We start from the raw sequence: 18,642 nt of genomic DNA, 5'->3' as shown, positions 1-18,642 counted from the left end.
GATCGCTGATAAAGATGTCGAACAGTACAGGCCCCAGGACCCCACTGCCCACATCCCTCCACGTTAAAAACAACCCGTGCACCACCACTTCCTGGGTGCAACCATCTAGCCAATTTGCTACCCATCTGACTATATAGGCATCAATGCTGCAGTCACCTAGTTTTTGAAGAGAATGTGGTGAGAAACGGTGTCAAAAGCCTTCTTAAAATCCAGGAAGATGACACCTCAATGCCCTCATCCAGGGACTTTGCAACCTTAAAGGAAACCAAGTTAGTCAGGAAGGATCTGCCCTCAATGAACCCATGTTGGTTGCCCCTGAGCATTACCTCCCCTTCTGGGCCCTTGCAGATGGGATCCTTGATAATTTTCTCAACGGTCTTCCCAAGGACCGAGGTAAGAGTGACTGGCCCATAATTGACCACACTGGTCCTTTACCAGTCCTCTGGTACCTGGCAAGAGCCCCACATGCGCTTATAATGCCATGCCAGGGGCTGCTCTATGACCGCCACCAATTCTCTCAGCACCCTCAGATGAAGAGTATCTGGACCTGCTGATTTAAACACATCCAGCCCCTCCAAAAGTTCCCTAACTAGGTTGTCCCTGACCCTAGGCACGGCAGTGCCTGCCCTGGATCCATCTGTAATCCTACTGGGGGAAATGTCCCTGTCCCTGTTCAGGAATATGGAGGCAAAGAATTTGTTAAAGAGGTCACCTTTTTCATTTGCTGCAGTCCTGTAGGGGCCCCACATTACCTGGTGCCACCTTCTTACTCCCTATGTATTTGAAAAAGGACTTTTTGTTATCCCTAATTCTGGTTACTAGCCCTAGCTCCATCTCTGCCTTAGCCTTCCTAACAGCCTCCCTGCAGTCACGAGCAATGGAGGTGTAATCCTCCTTGGTAATAGCCCCTTGCTTCCACTGTTTGAATGCCTCCTTTTTTGCTCTCAGGCATTCCTGGATGACTTTGCCGAGCCATGGGGGCTTCTTAGCACTCCTGCCCCCCTTGGGACACATTGGGACTGACTCCCTTTGAGAGGATTGTCTTCTTGAGGAACGACCACCCATCTTGGACTCCCATCTCATTGAAGCTCCAAGACCTCAATGCCTTTCCTCTAATCTTCTTAGCTCATTGAAGTCGGCCCTCTGGAAGTCAAGGACTTTTGCCTTACTGCTTGCTTTCTCCACCCTGCACTGGATAATAAATTTCAGCAGGTGATGATCACTGTCGTCCAGGTGATCAAGTACCTGCAGACCCCTCACCAGGTTGTTGCCTGTAGCAAGGGCCAAGTCCAGCAAAGCATTTCCCTTGGTGGGACTATGCACCTCCTGGGTTAGGTGGAGGTTCTATATCCCAGCTAGGAAACTACATGAATGGTTGGACCTGGCTGACTGCTCCTCCCAGCAGATGTCTGGGTAGTTTAGGTCACCCATGACAACCACATCACTTGACTTTACAGCCTCCGTGAGCTGACCTGAGAATTCCAGGTCCAGCTCGTCCTCCTGGTGAGGCAGTCTGTAGTAGACACCCACTATCAAGTCCCTTTCCCCATAACTCCCTTGCATTCTTACCCAGAGTGCCTCAGTTTGCCCCTCCTCTGACACCATCCTGATCATTGAGGATGTGTATTGCTCTTTTTCCCTGCTCTGTCTCACCTGTACAGTCTGTAGCTCTGGATGTCTTGGGTAATGAGTTAAACTTGCCTAAACTGGGCTCCTAGGAGGCGGAAGTATTAATCACTTCTAAGTTTTCAGGGGGAGCTTCTTTAAGAGTTTATCTAATTTCTTCTGGTGTTGTACAGTGGGTTCCTCAGTCAAGAGTTTGTACAGCTGTGTTGGAAAGTTGTCTTTTACACTTGTATTTTTGCTGTTTTGCCCATGACAACAGTGGTATGCCCCTTATCAGCCTATTGTATGATGATACCAGGGTATTTTAAAGGCTGAATATAGCTCTCTGTTTTGCAGGACTAAGGTTGTAATGTAAGATTTTTTTAAAACTAATCTCATGGTGGGTGCAGAGGAAGAAACAGTTTATGTACAGGTCTAGAGTAGGACTGGATCCAGGTGGAATCTAGGACCTGTCCTTCTTGTGCTGGGTATGGCTCAGGTATGTGGTGTGTTGATTATTGTCTGGCTTCTTGTCATGGAAATATTTCCTTAGTTTTAGGTGGCCAAAAAATGCCTCAGCCTCTGTACAGCTGCACCTTCTTGAACTGCGTAGTGGACAGAAAGAAAAACCACAGGATAGTACAGACAGCTTATTCAGGCTGAGGGTGTGGTTGGGTAGATTTATAATGTTACCATGGATTGAAGGGTTGCTGTTGAAGCATGTAAGTTTAGAGAGTTTTATTTCCCTCATCTTCTTTAAGGAGTGAAGGCATTTGTGATGAGCTTCTACAGAGATCAGTAAATGACTGTTATGTCCGGCTGTTACATCTGGTTTTGTATGCTATTTCAGTTCTGCAAGCCTGGTGTTGATCTGTGGCAGTCCCTGAAGAGGTAAGCCCTCTACTTATGAAAACTTATGCTACATATCTCTGATTTAGTCTATGTGGTGCAAATCTACCCTGCCTTCTGCCTGACTTTAGACTAACATCGTTAACTACCTCTCTCTAGAAATGGGTTTGCCACTTAAATGATTAGTTTATGCAAAACCTGACTGATGTTAAAGTACTGCAATATTTGGCTTCATAAATTTAAGTACAGAGTTTTCCATTGAGGTGAAAGAGAATACCATGAAATCATATGTGATCCTAATTTTCATTTAAACGGCTTTCATGTGGCTGTGTCTAACTGCTTAAAATTTACAAGTGAGTACCCAGCACTGAGCAATAAAAATTTAGCATTTTAAGAGGTAACATTTCAAGAACTGATAAACTGTAAGAGACTTACAGAAGAGATTTGAAAACCAGCAATATATACACTATTATCCCAATATTCCTGTATCAACAAAAATGTGAAGAACTAGGACAGTAGTTACCTTAGCAACCTCATTAGATTCAAGGCACACCTCAGAAAATGTCAGCTCTTAGCTTTTGCTCCTTATTTGACGATGAAAAAAATAATAGAGCAGTTCTTCTCCTGCAAAGAACTTGGAAAGACTAAGACAGGTGAGAATGATTTTGTCACTATGGGATCCTATTTGAAATCTGTGAGTTTGTGAATCATGTGTAGATGCTTACACACCTAACAGTGCTAATACTGTGTGGTAACCCTAACAGTATTTCATGGCACTCCACAGTGCTGCTGAGAATCACTCAAATTCTGGTTAAGAAATACTTGACTAGAAATTTCTCAAATAATCTGTTCTTACATTTCCTGCTCAGCCTTCTAAACTCAAGAGAATAATGTTTGGTGACATAAGACACAGATCTTCTGATCTTGCCCAAAGCATAATATTCATTGAGTTTCCCCATTACTATATGGAAACCCCGCTACTAGATGCTACACAGTAGTTAAAGTCAGGGTGGATTAAAACCCAGCAACTTACACTGTCCCCATGGAAAGCATTTGTTTTTGAATTAACAGTCAGTAGCATATTCCTTCCAGAGCATCATAGCTCTCAGACAAGACATGTAAAGAATCGTTATTTTGAACACTGGCATGATGAGAATCCAGTCACTGGAGGTAAATTTTGTTATTCCCTCCTGTCCCTTGTTTTGTGGTAGTAGCAACCTGTTCAGAAGCACTCGGTTGTGTGGATCTTTTCCAGCTATGCATGAAGGTGTCCTAGCTAGAGAATGAGTAACATTTGACTACCCACATTTTATCTGTTTCAAGTTTGCTTGAGGGCTAAAGGCAGAAATTACACATAAACTGGTATAAGTGACTGGAGACAGGTTCAAATCTGTAACACAAGTTCAGTGCACATAAACTGCTTTCAAAATTGCCCAAACCAGTTTAAGATAAACCTGGATGGATGTAGTACCAGACTTAACTATTTAGGTTAAATCAGTTTAGAGAACTTCTGTCCCAGATCCTCTGAAGATTCAAGTTAACTTACAGTCCCCCAGCAGCCCAGGATGCTTTGCACCTCCCAGCAAACCCTCCCTCACAAAGTGAGCAGAAGCTAGCTGTGGTTCAAGCTATCTATCTGTTCCAGCAGAGCACGGAGTCATGCTCTAGCACCACCCAGCTTCTGTTCACTTGCTTATCAGTTCAATCTACACAGCATAGACTAACCTGCAAAAATTAAATCAATATTTCCTGAGGCTTTTTGACTATCTGTACTTAGCCCAGGTCCCTACTACACCCACCTCAGTTAGAGTAGAGCCCTGTACTGAGCAGCATGTAGATTCCCAGTAGTACTTCTGTATTAAATTTTGCAACATAGAAGAAATTGATTGCAAAAATAAATTCCAGAGGGCAATGGTAAGAATACTATCCAATTCAATCCCTAACTGCTAGCAAGATGCTAAAGATAATAGGCTGCTTATTTGAAACAAATGGCACACTGTGTGCATTCTGCTTATCAAGGCATTTGGTACATAATTGGAGCTTCCTGTGCTTGTGACTCTTCCTCCTGTCTTTCTTGAAGCTAGGAGGAGTTTGAGCCAGATCAACTTTTTGCTCAAATATCTTGTGTGATTTCTGTTTGCTAAAGAACAGATTTGCTGGAGATACTGGTTGCACAATCTGCTATTTATGTATAAGCAAATTGTTAGAATTTTAGGCCCTAAGTGCAAATTTATATCAATTTTACCATAAAAATCCCTCTGCACATGCCTTTCTTTGTCTAAAGCTGGGATAGCTCATATAGATTTAACTTCAACCTGCTCCTCAAGTGAAATGAGCCAGGCTTATGTTTTATAAATATGTCCACATACTTTTCTGGTAAATTTTGAGTTAAACCAGTGCAATTCTGAAGTAAATCATTAGAGCAGAAGCTGAGATGTTTCCTACTGGAATATTTGAGGAATTACTATCCTATGCTAATTTATATTCTCTGTCTAGAAAAGGCAGACAATACTCTTTGGTTTCCCCTGTTTTCTGACAGAGAGAGCTATTGTAAGAAAAATGGGGTTTCTTGCTGCTGTTTCCCTGCAGCAGGTTGCCACATTGCCAGACATTTTTGGAATGTAATGGAGAAAATGACCAGGGGGACATGAGAGAAACTGTAAGCAGAGAAAGAACAGATGCAACAAAAGAACTTCCCTAGCCTTCAGTTAATGACCTATGAGTAGGCCACTTTTGCTTGCCTTCTTCATAGATAATGTTCTCATAAATTCTTATGTGCCAGGGTATGTGATTTAGGGCATATATCTCTGCTTTATTGTTCAAGGATCACTGAGAATTAAGGAGTCCGACAGAGATCTGAGCCACGGTGTTTTAACTCAGTCATTACCGTTGTGTAACATGAGTCTCCAAACAACACAACAGCTGGTTCCAACTGGCTTTTGGGAGAAGATTTGAAAGGTATATTCCCTTGCATCTTCCTTGCCCGGCCAAATATAACAACAATGACAAAATTAGCAATAACTCTCACCACAAACTACCTATTCAGTTAGTCTCTGAGGTTGCAAAGACCTGCAGATTTCCCCTGAGACATCACTCCACTGATGTCAGGTTGCAGTAAGTCCATTAGCTCTGGTTGTATCATATCCTTTGGTTTATCTCCATTTCTTGAGATTAAGATTCCTGCTGGTTTAAGACTTTCTCAAGTGAAATGACCAACTCAATGCCTTTTAGTGCCCTTTCTGCAGAAATGGGAGATACCACTTGCTTTTCTGGTATGTGTCACTCTGAGCTGACAATTTCATATGACCATGGGGCTGCTTTTATGACCTGGTCCCATGTGTGACCATTGTTTCCCTTTGTAAATATACAGAATATCGTTTTTATGAAATGTTGGCAGTTCCTAGGATCCAAATTCCTACTGAGATTTTTGTTTAGCTTTATCTGTTTTTTTAAATATACACAAGTCTCCAGTGACTCTGACATCAGTTTCTTGCAGTGGAGGCATTCTTGTTTTCAGTTTTCTGTTGAACAAAATCTCAGCAGATGGCAGATCTTGATTCAACATGTTCTTCTCCAAGTTAAAATGGTACAAAAGGTATCTAAGTCTGATTCTGCACTTTTATGCAAGTTTTTGTTAACCTGTTTGACTGGGGACTGAGGACTGTTGGTAAACCCACAATTCACCATAAATTCCTTTAATTTATGTCTTCTAAACTATGACCTGTTGTCACACATTGCTGTGGCAGGTATAACGTGTCTAGAGAAAGTATATTTGATGTACATGATCACCTATAGTGATTCTTTAGTAAGACTGTCTCAGGCAAGTAGGAACAACAGTATCAGACAAGAGCAGACTTTCCTTCCACTAATACAAACAAACTATATGCTGTACAGTTTTGTCTGTACAATCAGCATGGACTTCAAACATAGAGTCAGTTTAAATGGAGGTGCCAACCCCAAATTAAAAAAGAAATTAGAACTTGACCCATTTGGGGAGCAGAGGAAAGGTGCTTCAAATATTTAATAATACCAGCTACCTGAGACCAGAAGAGGTTCTGGCTTAAACCATCCTTTGGGAGTAAAGGCTAGAGATGCCACAGACGTCTTTACTGTGGCACTCACAAGTAGAAATGAGTAAACCTCAGCAGGTTTAGAGGTTGGTTTCAAACAGCCAATGGTGAACATATGTAATTTCTTCGGATTTGAAGTCTTCTTGGATCAGGCTTTTAGTGCTTTTTAGTTTGAGATTGGCTGGAGAGTCTGTGAGGAATATCTTAGCTGTGGTATTTCAGGTTTTTTCCCCTTCTACTCCAACTGAAGTACAAGGGTGCAGCAGTACACAAAAGAGACAAATGGAAATCCAATCCAATCACGGTTAACAGAAAGTTTTTAAACTTCCCACAAATATGTCTTTTAAGTCTTCTTCAGTTTGAGCATCTCTGAACACTGTTTTGTTGAAAGTTTAATGTTGAAAGTTGTAGCTGTAAGCTTGTAAGCCTTTTCAAAGGCAGCAACAGTGATTTATTTCTCAGGACCCATTTTCATATGAAAATACCTATTTGGGCATACAGCTTTCTAGCAGGCTCTAATACCTGTCCTTCATTAAATTATTTTTTTCTTATAATTTTGCTCTATGTTAAGCATTCAAGTGCATGGCTCCTGGAAAAATTCAGAACTTTATTTCTTAATAATAATAGGCTGTAATAGGCCAGCATCCCCTTTGGGTTAGTTTATTTTGCAATCCTGCCACTCTAGCTGTAAAATGAACAGAATGAGGAAGGATTCAATTTTCACAGCACTTTAATTCCTCTGCACTCTGATTCTGCTGCAAATACTTCATCCTCTCACTCTTGTAAAAGCTCTTTTGGGATCCCATTTTTCTTCTCGAAAAAAGAAAAGGGTAAAAGTCGCGTCATCTTCCTCCTTCATGGAAGCCATAAAAACCTCCCATAAAAAAATAAACTAACCACCTGGTTTTATTCTTTCCTTCACTCTCCAACTGTTCAGTTCACAGAATGGCAGATCTGCAAACTGTCACCTTTTATCATCAAGGTGGTGCAAAAACTTTTCTATGCTAAATTACCTGCCTTGTAATATTGAAAGCTTGGTATGTGGGGCTGACATGGCTATCAAACTAGTGTGGCTGAACTGAGGAACAAGCAATCCTGTTTGTTTAAGAAGAAAAACAATCCTGATTTTCATTACATAGGTTGTCATCTGTCCCTTTAAACGACTTACAGTAGTTAGAGCTAAATTTTATACTCAAAACAAACCAATGGGATTGCCTATATCTCATTTTACTGATTTTGGTGCCAGAACAAATAACTTGATGATAACATGCCCTAAACACTACAACTATACAGAAACATACCGTATCATAAAATACCTCTCATAAGAATTTCCTACAGTACAGATAGCGGGTCAGGTAAACCGGCATCTCCCGTCATGTGAGCCAGGCATTGGTTAGAAATATCAACCAGTTTGGCTAACATGTTGTTGTTATGCCCCACCACCCCAATAAAGGTCTGTTGTCTCCCAATCAAGCTCAAATATTACACCCCAGCCCATCCACATGGCAGATCAGTAGTCAAATCCTTTGAAAAAAGCTATAATCCTGATCAATAGTACAGTCAGAAAGATTGTGCAAGGTCCGCATACCTTACAAAATCAAAACAGTTCTCAGTCTGGTAGTCTGGACTGTAGTCCACCAGTCAAATTCACATGGAAAGTATTTTACAGTATTGAAGACATGGGACTGCTCATTTCGGATTCTAATAGAACTGCAGTCCATTATAACCTTATTAATGAGCTCTATGCATAGTAACTATACCAATTTATCCTGGAATGCTTATAGTTTGACGTGCACCCTCTTTGTTTTTCCCATTTTTTTTCCTCTCCTGATAAAGGTTTTATTTTTGTCTTGTGGCAGCCACTACTCAGAAGATGTCTGTGAACTGCGGGCAGTTTCTGAACATACTTTGACAAAGTTAGCTGTCACTAGCTAGCTAAAAAATGCCTCAAAAAGCAACCATTGCATTCCTTGTATGCTGGCTCCTGCTACTAACTTAAACTGGGCTACTGGAAGAACAAAACTTTCCATGGTAGTTTAAAGAAAGTGCCTGTGAATGTGCCACATGCTATGACTGGAAAGCAAGTTCAGGTATCGTTTCTACTGATGTGGTTTAAATTTTACACTCTGGAAAAAATACAAAAGCTGCTTCACTGCATAAGGAAGTTATGGCATGTGAGATTCTGTTCTACATCTTCCAATGTGTCCCAGCTTTCCTTTATGTAAAGAGTGGGCAGGTTTGGGAAGCTTTCTAGTCCTGGACATGAGATAGTGAGACCTAGACCCAAGGCTGCTCTGTCTCCCACTGTTGCAAGTGATACAGAGCTGCCATATGGGGACACTCTTGCAGAAGAGGACTCCCAAGCTGAGTCAGCTCTCTGTCCCCAGTGCATTGCCACAGTCTCAAAAAGAAGACAAAACAAGGAATAGGACTTGGTCCTGCTTAACTGAGGAACACACAACTTCTAGTATTATACTGGGTAAATCATAATGAACTGGAAATTTGAGCGGCAGTAAATTATCTAGGACAGCATACCCATTTATCTTGTGCTTTGGGCTTTAGTCTGAGACATATACAAAAAATTCTATGTGATGTAATTACTGCATTAAGTCAGACCACTGCTTAGTAGCACAGGTTTAGACAATAGTGCTTAATGAGCTTTTCATTATATAATTTACAAATAACCATAGAAAACCATGTTTATCAAGGGATTTAATGAACCAATTTTTTGTGCTATCCCTGAGAGGAGCATAGTATAAATGTTGTGCAACTCTGCTGTTTACTGTGTAACAGGGCAATAACAGCAGTGACTTTTCCCGTAAATTGGAGAAATGTTTGTTGGCTGGCTCAGCACATGCAGTGGCCTTGCCAAGCCAAAGATAAATGGTAGGACATATTCACTTTCGGATGTGGAGATTATGATATTCATCCCACCTGCCAGCCCCTTTGTGCTGGCTAAAAGAGATGGAGTGGAATAATCGTAGACCTATTATAAAGTCTAATTTAAGTGTATGTATAATAGGCATAGTTATAATAGTGGACCTTCAGGACAGCTGTAATCCTGCTTCATGACAAACCTTTTGCAAGCTCCATACTGGAGGCTTTATTATGTGTGATAGAGGCTGGATCACTGCATGTGGTGCTGCAGATTCCACATGGTATAATGGCCCTTAGGGCAGCCCCAAAGAAGAGTCTTTGATTTAGAGCCAGTCCTGTTTCTAAGGCAGCTTAGAAAGGGACAGATACAAAAGTGGCTGGAAGGCAAAACAGCATCTGTTCTTTCCCTTTTAGGCCTATAATTTGCATGCTGCACCTCTTAGGAACAACTTGGGAATTCTCATTCTAAGACAGAAAAGAAGGGCAAGGTGGAGAAAAGCTAATTTAAGTAAATATAATCCCATATTTTCAAATCTTACATACAGATTTATATCCTCTTCAGAAAATTGCTTCTCTATAAGCAAGAAGATAAATTAGTAGTAAAGTATTCCCTACACCTCATGAGTTTGAGGTCCCCTTTTTGAATGTGAACACATAAAGACTTCAGGTAGGTGGGAAATCAGGATCACATAAAGAAACAGAAATAGCCAAGAAACAGGAGCTATTGGGTCCAAATATGGTATTTGTTTTATGGCTGGTAGGGTCGGAAAGGACCTGAGCAGATCATCAAGTCTGACCCCCTACTATGGGAAGAAAAGGATAATGGGGTCAAACGAGCCCAACAAGGTGATTATCCAGCCTCCTGTTGAAGACCCCCAGGGTAGGAGTGGGCACCACTTCCCTTGGAAGTTGGTTCCAGATCCTAGCCGCCCTGACCGTGAAATAGTGCCTCCTTATGTCTAGCCTGAACCTACTCTCAGTCAACTTATGGTCGTTATTCCTTGTTATTCCCAGCAGTGCTCGGGAGAACGGGGACTCTCTGATTGCCTGCTGGTCCCCCTTGGCAAGTTTATAGATGGCCACCAGATCTCCCCTCAGCCTTCTCTTGTGGAGGCTGAACAGGTTCAGGTCTCATAGCCTCTCCTCATAGGGCCTGCCCTGCTGCCCCTGATCATGCAAGTGGCCCTCCTCTGGACCCTCTCCATGTTGTCCACATCCCTCTTGAAGTGCGGTGCCCAGAACTGGACACAGTACTGCGGCCTGACCAGTGCTGCATAGAGGGGGAGGATCACCTCCTTGGACCTGCTCATGATGCATCTGTGGATGCATGACAAGGTATGGTTGACCTTTCTGACTGCATCCCCACACTGCCAGCCCATGTTCATCTTGGAGTCTATAATGACTCTTTTCTGCCTCTGTGGTGATGAGAAGGGAGTTCCCCAGCCTGTAGGTATGCTGCCAGGTCTTCCTCCCTAGGTGTAGTACCTTGCACTTGTCAGTATTGAAACCCATCCTATTCTGATCTGCTAACCCCTGTAACCTGTCCAGATCTAGTTGTAGCCTGTCCCTCCCTTCTAGCATGCCCACTTCTCCGCACATCTTAGTGTCATCTGTGAATTTGAACAAGGTACTTTTCACCCCCTCGTCCAAGTCACTGATGAAGATATGGAATAGTGCGGGCCCGAGGACTGAGCCCTGGGGAATGCTACTGCCCACATCCCTCCAGGCTGAAAATGACCCGTCCACCACCACTCTCTGGGTGTGTCCCTCCAGCCAACTAGCGACCCATCTGACTGTGTAGGCATTGACACCACAGTTGCCTAATTTTTTAATGATAATGGGGTGAGAGACAGTGTCGAAGGCCTTCCTAAAGTCCAGAAAGACTACGTCCACCACAACACCTGTATCCAAGGATTTTGTGACCTGGTCATAGAAAGCAACCAGGTTGGTCTGACAGGACCTGCTTCTAATGAGCCCATGTTGGTTGCCCTAAGCATAATCTCCCCTGCTAGTCCCTCACAGATGTGCTCCTGGATAATTTTCTCAAAGAGTTTCCCCAGGACAGAGGTAAGACTAACGGGCCTATTCTTTCCTGGGTCCTCCTTCCTCCCTTTTTTGAAAATGGGGACCACATTGGTCCTTTTCCAGTTCTATGACACCTCACCGGAGCACCACGAGTGCTTGCAAAGTTGTATCAGGGGTCCCTCAATGACCACTGCCATTTTCCTTAGCACCCTGGGGTGGAGATTATCTGAACCTGATGATGTGAACACGTCCAGTCCCACCAGACGTTCTCTGACTAGGTCCTCACTGACCCTAGGCCTGGCTGTGCCTCCCCTAGGTCCGTCTTGAATCCTGGTGGGGGGGGATGTCCCGGTCCCTGCTCAGAAAAATGGAGGCAAAGAATTTGTTAAAGAGGTCAGCTTTATTGTCTGGTGTGACCACCAGTTTTCCAAGCGTGTCCTGCAGGGGCCCCACATTACCCAGTGCCTTTTTTTTACTCCCTATGTATTTAAAAAAGGACTTCTTGTTATCTTTGATCTGGGTCATTAGTCTCAGTTCTGTCTCCGCCTTAGCCTTCCTAACAGCCCCACTACAGTCTTGAGCAATGGAAGCATAATTCTCCTTGGTGATGGCTACTCCCTTCCATTGGGTGTATGCCTCCTTTTTAGCTTTCAGATGTTCCTGAATGCCTTTGGTGAGCCATGGGGGCTTTTGAGCACTCTTACCCACTTTGATTTGCAGTGGGACTGTCACCCTTTGGGCTCAGAGGATCATCTCCTTAAGGAAAGACCACTTATCTTGGACTCCCAACTCCCCTCCCCTCAAGGACCTCAGTGCCTCCCTGACTAATCTCCTTAACTCATTGAAATCAGCCCTCCTGAAGTCAAGGGCTGCTGCCTTGCTGAAGGCCTTTGAAACTCTGCGCTGGATGGTGAATTCCAGTAGGCGATGATCACTATTGCACAGGTGGTCAAGAACCCGCAGTCCCCTCACTAGGTCATAACTTGTGGCCAGCACCAGGTCCAGAAAGCCATTCCCCGTGGTGAACCCATGCACCTCCTGAGTTAGGTGGAGGTCCATATCTCAGCTAGGAACCTGTCTGAGTGGTCAGATCTGGCTGACTGGTCTACCCAGCAGATGTCCAGGTAGTTTAAGTCACCCATGATAACCACGTCCCTTTACTTAACTGCCTTCACGAGCTGACCTGAGACTTCCTAATCCAGTTCTTCCCCCTGGTTGGGTGGTCTGTAGTAGACCCCCACATTAAGTCCCTTTCCCCCCAACCCCCTTGTATTCTAACCCAGAACACTTCAGTCTGCCCCTCCTCTGACCCAGTGCTGTTTGTTGAGGACGTGTATTGCTCTTTGATGTAGAGCGCCCCACCCCCACCTTTCCTCCATGTTCTATCCCACCTGTACAGTCTATAGCCCTTGATGTTTACCACCCAATCATGCATTGAATCCCACCAAGTTTTAGTGAGCCCCACTATGTCCGGGTTTGTGTTAGCTAGCAGGACAGCAAGTTCCTCCTGCTTGTTCCCCATACTACAAGCATTAATGTAGAGGCATTTAAGGCCTCCTGAGGGCGTATGCATGCCCCCCGCCCAACCCAGGACTATCCAGACCCCTTTCTGTTACCTGGGTACTTCTTGTGCTCATTACCTGTCTTGGCTGGGACGTGTCGTCATGTCCCCCTGTGGCCCCATCCCGCAGCAAAGCTAGTTTAAAACACATCATACGAGATCAGTCAACCTGGAAGAAAAGACGCGCTTGCCTTTAGGGGAGAGGTGAAGCCCGTCCCACCTGAGCATGCCCCCTGTGCAAAAATTCAGGTTGTTGTCAAGGAATCTGAGGCCTGCCTGGTAGCACCAACTCCGAAGCTGCCTGCTGACCACTCCGATGCAGGCCTCATGGCGCTGTTCACGTCTACTTACTGGGAGAATACCAGCTGCACCTCTGTCTCCTTGAGCTTGGCTCCCAAGGCCTCGTAGTCCTTCATGATGCAGTCTGGACTGCTCCCCACCATGTCATTTGTTCCCACATGGATTAGGACCATGGGGTACTGGTCCAAGGGCTGAATGAGGTCTGGGATCATGCCTGAAACATCCTGAATCCGAGCCCCAGGCAGGCAGCAGACCTCACATGCCATGGGGTCAAGGTAGGCAGATGGGACCCTCCGTTCCCCTCAGGATGGAATCTCCGATGACATGGACTTGGTGTTTCTTTCTCATGGTGTTCTGTCTATGTTCAGACTGTGTCATGTGTAAAGTGCCACTGTCCCCCCCGCCCCCCCCGGAGGCATCTTCCTTGACTTTGACCCTTCTAAGGCTGCCAAGGCCTCAAATCTGTTCCCCTGTTGTACCGGGGGAGCCACCACCGTGCTAGCCCAAGCAGCCCTGGTTCTGGTGGCCACCTTCTTCCATTCCACAGCTGTGCATGTCTCCCAGGAGGTTTGTCTGTTGGAAGACTGATCCTGCAGAGAATGGAAATGTCTCAGTTTCATCCTCTGCAGCCCTGATCCCCTGTAGCCTGCTCACTTCAGCCTTGAGGTCCCTCACCTGCTCCTCCAGGGCCCAAAATCAGGCACAAGAGGGACAGGCAAGGGAGCCTCCAGACCCCTTTCCCACCACAGCCTCTGGGTCCCAGCCAGGCAGCCCCCCACAGGCAGGGGGGCAAGGCTATCCAGACCACCAGTATCTGGGGGAACGTTTGTTCACCAGAGCACCCAAAGGGATGACGAGGTTGAACGGTTATAAACTACTGCAAGATCATTTCAGGCTGGACATAAGGAAGAATTTCTTTACTGTCCAAGCCCCCAAGGTCTGGAACAGCCTGCCATCATAAGTGGTTCAAGCACCTACACTGAACACCTTCAAGAGCAAATTGGATGCTTATCTTGCTGGGATCCTATGACCCCAGCTGAGTTCCTGCCCGTTGGGCTGGGGGCTGGACTCGATGATCTTCCAAGGTCCCTTCCAGCCCTAATGTCTATAAAATCTATGAAAGGGGGCACCAGCATCACCATGGGCTCTGTCTGGGTGGAGGCCTCAGAGGAGCCTAGGGTAGGTGACACCACTGGAGCGGGATCCCTAGCGGCCGCCCTCCACAGCCTTACCACCAGGTCACGATCCCTAGCAGCCACTCCCCATGTTCTTACCATGTCCATGAAGCTGTGAGTCTTCTTCTCTTTCCTGCTGTGCAGACTCCTTCCTGGCTCCTTCTGCAAGCCTGCCTTGCATGAACACCAGCATGCCCTTTCAGAGAGTGCCTGTCTGCACACTCTGTTTGCATGCACTGCCTGTGCATGGCTCAGGAGTGCAGCTCCCTGCCAGCTCATTTAAGAGGGATCTGGGACGCTCCCCCTCTGGATCCTCTGCAGCTGTGCCAGCTCCCTTCACCCGCCTCACTTACCTTGTGGCATCAGCTGTGGCCTCTGTCACTGTTGCTGATGCCACCTCCACAGCCAGTAAGTGTGGGTAGGTGGGCACACGTGTGCTGGCTGCCCATGTGCTCCCCCTCAGCTCCCAAACCTCATTCTCCTGATGCATATACAGAATAATTTTCAATGTAGTTATTTAGGCTAAATACAGTCAAAAAAGCCTGTGGCTGAATCAAATCAATTTTCACAGGTTATTAAATATATTTCATAGACATTGGGGCTGGAAGGGACCTTGTGAGATCATCGAGTCCAGCCCCCTTGCCAGAGGCAAGGAGTCTTCAGGGATCAAATGATCCCAAAAAGATAAACATCCAAATGACTTCTGAATAACTCCAGAGGAGGTGCTTGCACCACCTCTGGGAGGAGTCTGTTCTAGACTTTGGACACTTGGAATGTAAAGAAGTTCTTCCTTATATCAAGTCTGAATCAGCCTTCTAGAAGTTTGTGGCCATTGGACCTAGTTATCCCTTGGGGAGCCCTGGGGAACAACTGTTCTCTCAGATCCTGATGTACCCCCCCTGTCCCTTATGTACTTATAGGCAGCCACCAAGTCCCCCCTGAGCCTTCTCTTTGCCAGGCTGAAGAATCCCATATTCCATAAGTATGATGCTGTTTTTTTCTCCCAAGGTGAAGTACCCTGCATTTCTCTATGTTGAATGTCATCAGGTTTAGGTCTGCCCATTTTGAAAGTGTGTCCAGGTCAGCCTGTATCCCCAGCCTGTTCTCTAGCATGGCCTCCTTCCCCAACCTTTTGTGCTGTCTGTGCACTTTGCCAATCCGCATCTGAGTGAATGGAGGGCGGATGGAAAACTGACTCAAAGTAATCGTTTAGGAGATTGGTCTTTTCAGACATCAGCTGCCCCATTTGATCTTGCATGGGGTGAATATTGCTTTTGTTCTTCCTCCAACTTCCCACATACCTGAAGAATGACTTTTTGTTACCCTTGATTCCAGTGGGTAGCCTGAATTTGGCTGCTGCCTTGGCTTTTCTGGACCGCTCCCTACTGGTACGGGCTAGTGCTGAGTAGTACTCCTTGGTGATGATTCCAGTTTTCTATCTGGTGTAGGCTTCTCTTTTTTTGTTTCAGGAAACCCACAAGTTCCCTGTTGAGCCAAGGAGGCTTCCCTGCCCTCTGATTGCATTTCCTGTGGGATGGGATGGACTTCCCTTGTGCTTTGAGGATTGAGTTCTTTAGGAACAACCATTCATAGACTCCACTTCCTAGGGGGCCATGGTCTCTTAGTTCCTGACTGACCAGTCTCCTGAGTTTGTGTAAATCAGCCTTCCCAAAGTTGAGGATTTCTGTTTTACTGAGGTATTTCCCCACCCTGCATTGGACAGAGAAAGCAATCAGGTTATGGTTGTTGTCACCAAGCTTACCCTCAATCCTCAGATCGCTTCCCAGATCATCCCCTTTGGCCAGAACCAGATCCAGCAGTGCCTCTCCCCTAGTTGGCCTGTAGACCTCTTGCATTAGCTACAGGTTATCAATGCAGGTGAGGAAGTTATGTGACCAGTCAGACCTGGCCATGTGCTCATCCCACAAGAGTCAGGGAGGTTGAAGTCTCTCATGACTATCATATATTAGGAATGTGCAGCCTCGGCCAGTTCGAGATCCAGTTCTTCTTCTTGGTTTGGAGGTCTGTAATAGACTCCTATGAGTATATACTCTTCTTTATGTTCCCCCCATATTTTAACCCAGAGGGTCCCAAGATGCCCTCCATGGTTAATGCATTCATAGTTTCATAGTTTCATAGTTTGTAGGGTCAGAAGGGACCTGAGCAGATCATCAAATCTGACCCCCTGCCTTGGAAGGAAAAAGTATTGGGGTCAAATGACCCCAGCAAGGTGTTCATCTAGCCTTGTCTTAAAGACCCCCAGGGTAGGAGCCAGCACCATTCCTCTTGGAAGTTGGTTCACAGAGGTAACTATGTGTAAAGACACTGAAAGACAAGAATCTCACAAAGCATAGACATTTTGGCCAACATTTGCTTGACTATACCACAGCCATGATAACAGCTACTTTATTAGTGTATAATAAATCTCTTACAGTAGGGGCTGATTCCTTTTGAACTCACTCAGCTTCTAAGGCAGAGGCCCGGTCTTGAACTCAAGAATCCCATCATTACTTTAAACAGGTCTTCATTTGCACTTGCTGTCCTCCTGGCAAAATTTAAGAAAGCAAAATGATTCCTCAATTTTTTTCAGCTCAGCAGGAATAGTTCTTGTATTCTGTAGGTCCCTGGGCAGCACACTTCTGTATTTGGCTGTAGCTGGCTTTAAAACCTTGTGACTTAGTGCTGACGGTTGACTTTGGTTTTGTAGATAGATAAAGAAGTTACAAATGAGATTAGGGTTCTGTTAAAATTTAACTAGATTAAACAAAAAATTCTCAATCTGAGGATCGGTATATTCCTTGTTTTAAGGGGACACACATAAACTATTCTCATAAATGTCTGGCTTACAGATATCTATGAAAGAAGATTCCATTTGTTTTGCAGACAGCCGTCTCCTTTCATAAATTATTACCAGATTTGGGATTTAGTGGTTTCCTCAGCTCTGTAAGACACACCAGGGTAAGTCTGCATATTTAAAAAATGTGATCATTCATGTTTATTGTGTGAACAAGTTAAAAGTATGGTGGATAGTTATGGATGGAATTTTCAAAGGCATCTAAGGGCATTAGGCAACTAAGTACCATCCCTTAGGCTCATTTAAAAATCTCATCCAAGAGAGTCTATTGCAACTACTGATCCTTTACTTATAACTGGACCAAACCTTAACATTTGGTAAAGAATCTGGCATGGCATTCTCTACCCTAAGTGCTAAATCTGCAGGGTAAGTCAGTGATTCAGTCAAATAGAAGGTAGGGTAGATTTGCACCTTATAGACTAACCAAAGTATATAGCACCATTTCAAAGCAGTCATGGGGAACAAACTGGTCCTGGCTTACAGACAACACCCAAACCTCAAATGGCATCTCTCAAGCAACAGGCTTCTTAGCTCCCAGTCTCACCAAGGCACCAGACCTTGCAATGTGCCCAGGTTTCTTCTGTGTCCCAACATCAGTACAGATCATGTCATCACTATAACATCCAAAGTTTGTTTACTTGCACCTCTACCAATGCAATTACCTACTTAGTGTGCCCCTCTGCTGTCTATGTTGGATAGACTGGGCAATCCCTACTTGTGAGAATGACTGAATACAACTTTGATATGAGTTACAGAGACACATGCAAACCTCTGGCAGAACACTTTAACCTCCCTTGAAACTATATCACTGCCCTGAGGGTTGCTGTTTTTAGACAGCAAACTTTTAAAAACCAATCTGAACAGGAAACTCTGGACCAAGAAGTTACTCACAGACTGAATAGTCAAATATAGTTTAAATAGGGATTATGGATTCTTATCCTGTTACCTGAGTTAGTTTTGTGACCCATTTGTTCCTATGACTTTACTGGTGGTTTTCTCATCTCTGCCAGCACTGTCTGTCTCATATTCTGATTTCTGTCTCCTTCTTATACTCTGCTTTTTGCACATAGTATCTGATGAAGTAAGCTTCAGCCTATGACATCTTGTGGTATATATACCTAAATAGCTACTTTATTTAGTCTATAAGATGAAAATCTAGCCTGCCTTTTGCGGTATATAGCACAGCCACCACAGTCACTTTCATTCAGAAAGGTTAGAGGAAGGAGAAGAAAAGGTAATGCTACTCTTTGAATAATAGTAGTGGTCAGCTCACTTACCAAGCAATACACAAAACTTGGGTTTTAGGCCTTTCTCAGCCTTGGAGGA

General features: G+C 44.5%; 1 protein-coding gene across 4 annotated transcripts in view; it reads left to right on the top strand.

Moving 5' to 3' along the window:
- Positions 1–8,304: 8,304 nt before the first annotated feature.
- C6 (complement C6) overlaps positions 8,305–18,642 on the top strand; it is a 53,164-nt gene continuing 42,826 nt past the window's right edge. For 2 of the 4 annotated variants that reach the window (XM_090037997.1, XM_090037996.1), the window contains exons 1-2: positions 8,305–8,614; positions 17,346–17,420. The gene's annotated coding sequence lies outside the window, so the exon portion shown is untranslated. Of the gene's footprint in view, positions 8,615–17,284; positions 17,421–18,642 lie in introns of those variants that run through there. The other 2 variants (XM_090037994.1, XM_090037995.1) reach the window with 2 other exon arrangements.

Source organism: Crocodylus siamensis, chromosome 3 (genome assembly GCF_052110815.1).
Source record: "Crocodylus siamensis isolate JL-2025a chromosome 3, ASM5211081v1, whole genome shotgun sequence".
NCBI classification, from domain to species: Eukaryota; Metazoa; Chordata; order Crocodylia; family Crocodylidae; genus Crocodylus; species Crocodylus siamensis.
This window is presented reverse-complemented; position numbering and strand designations above follow the sequence as displayed.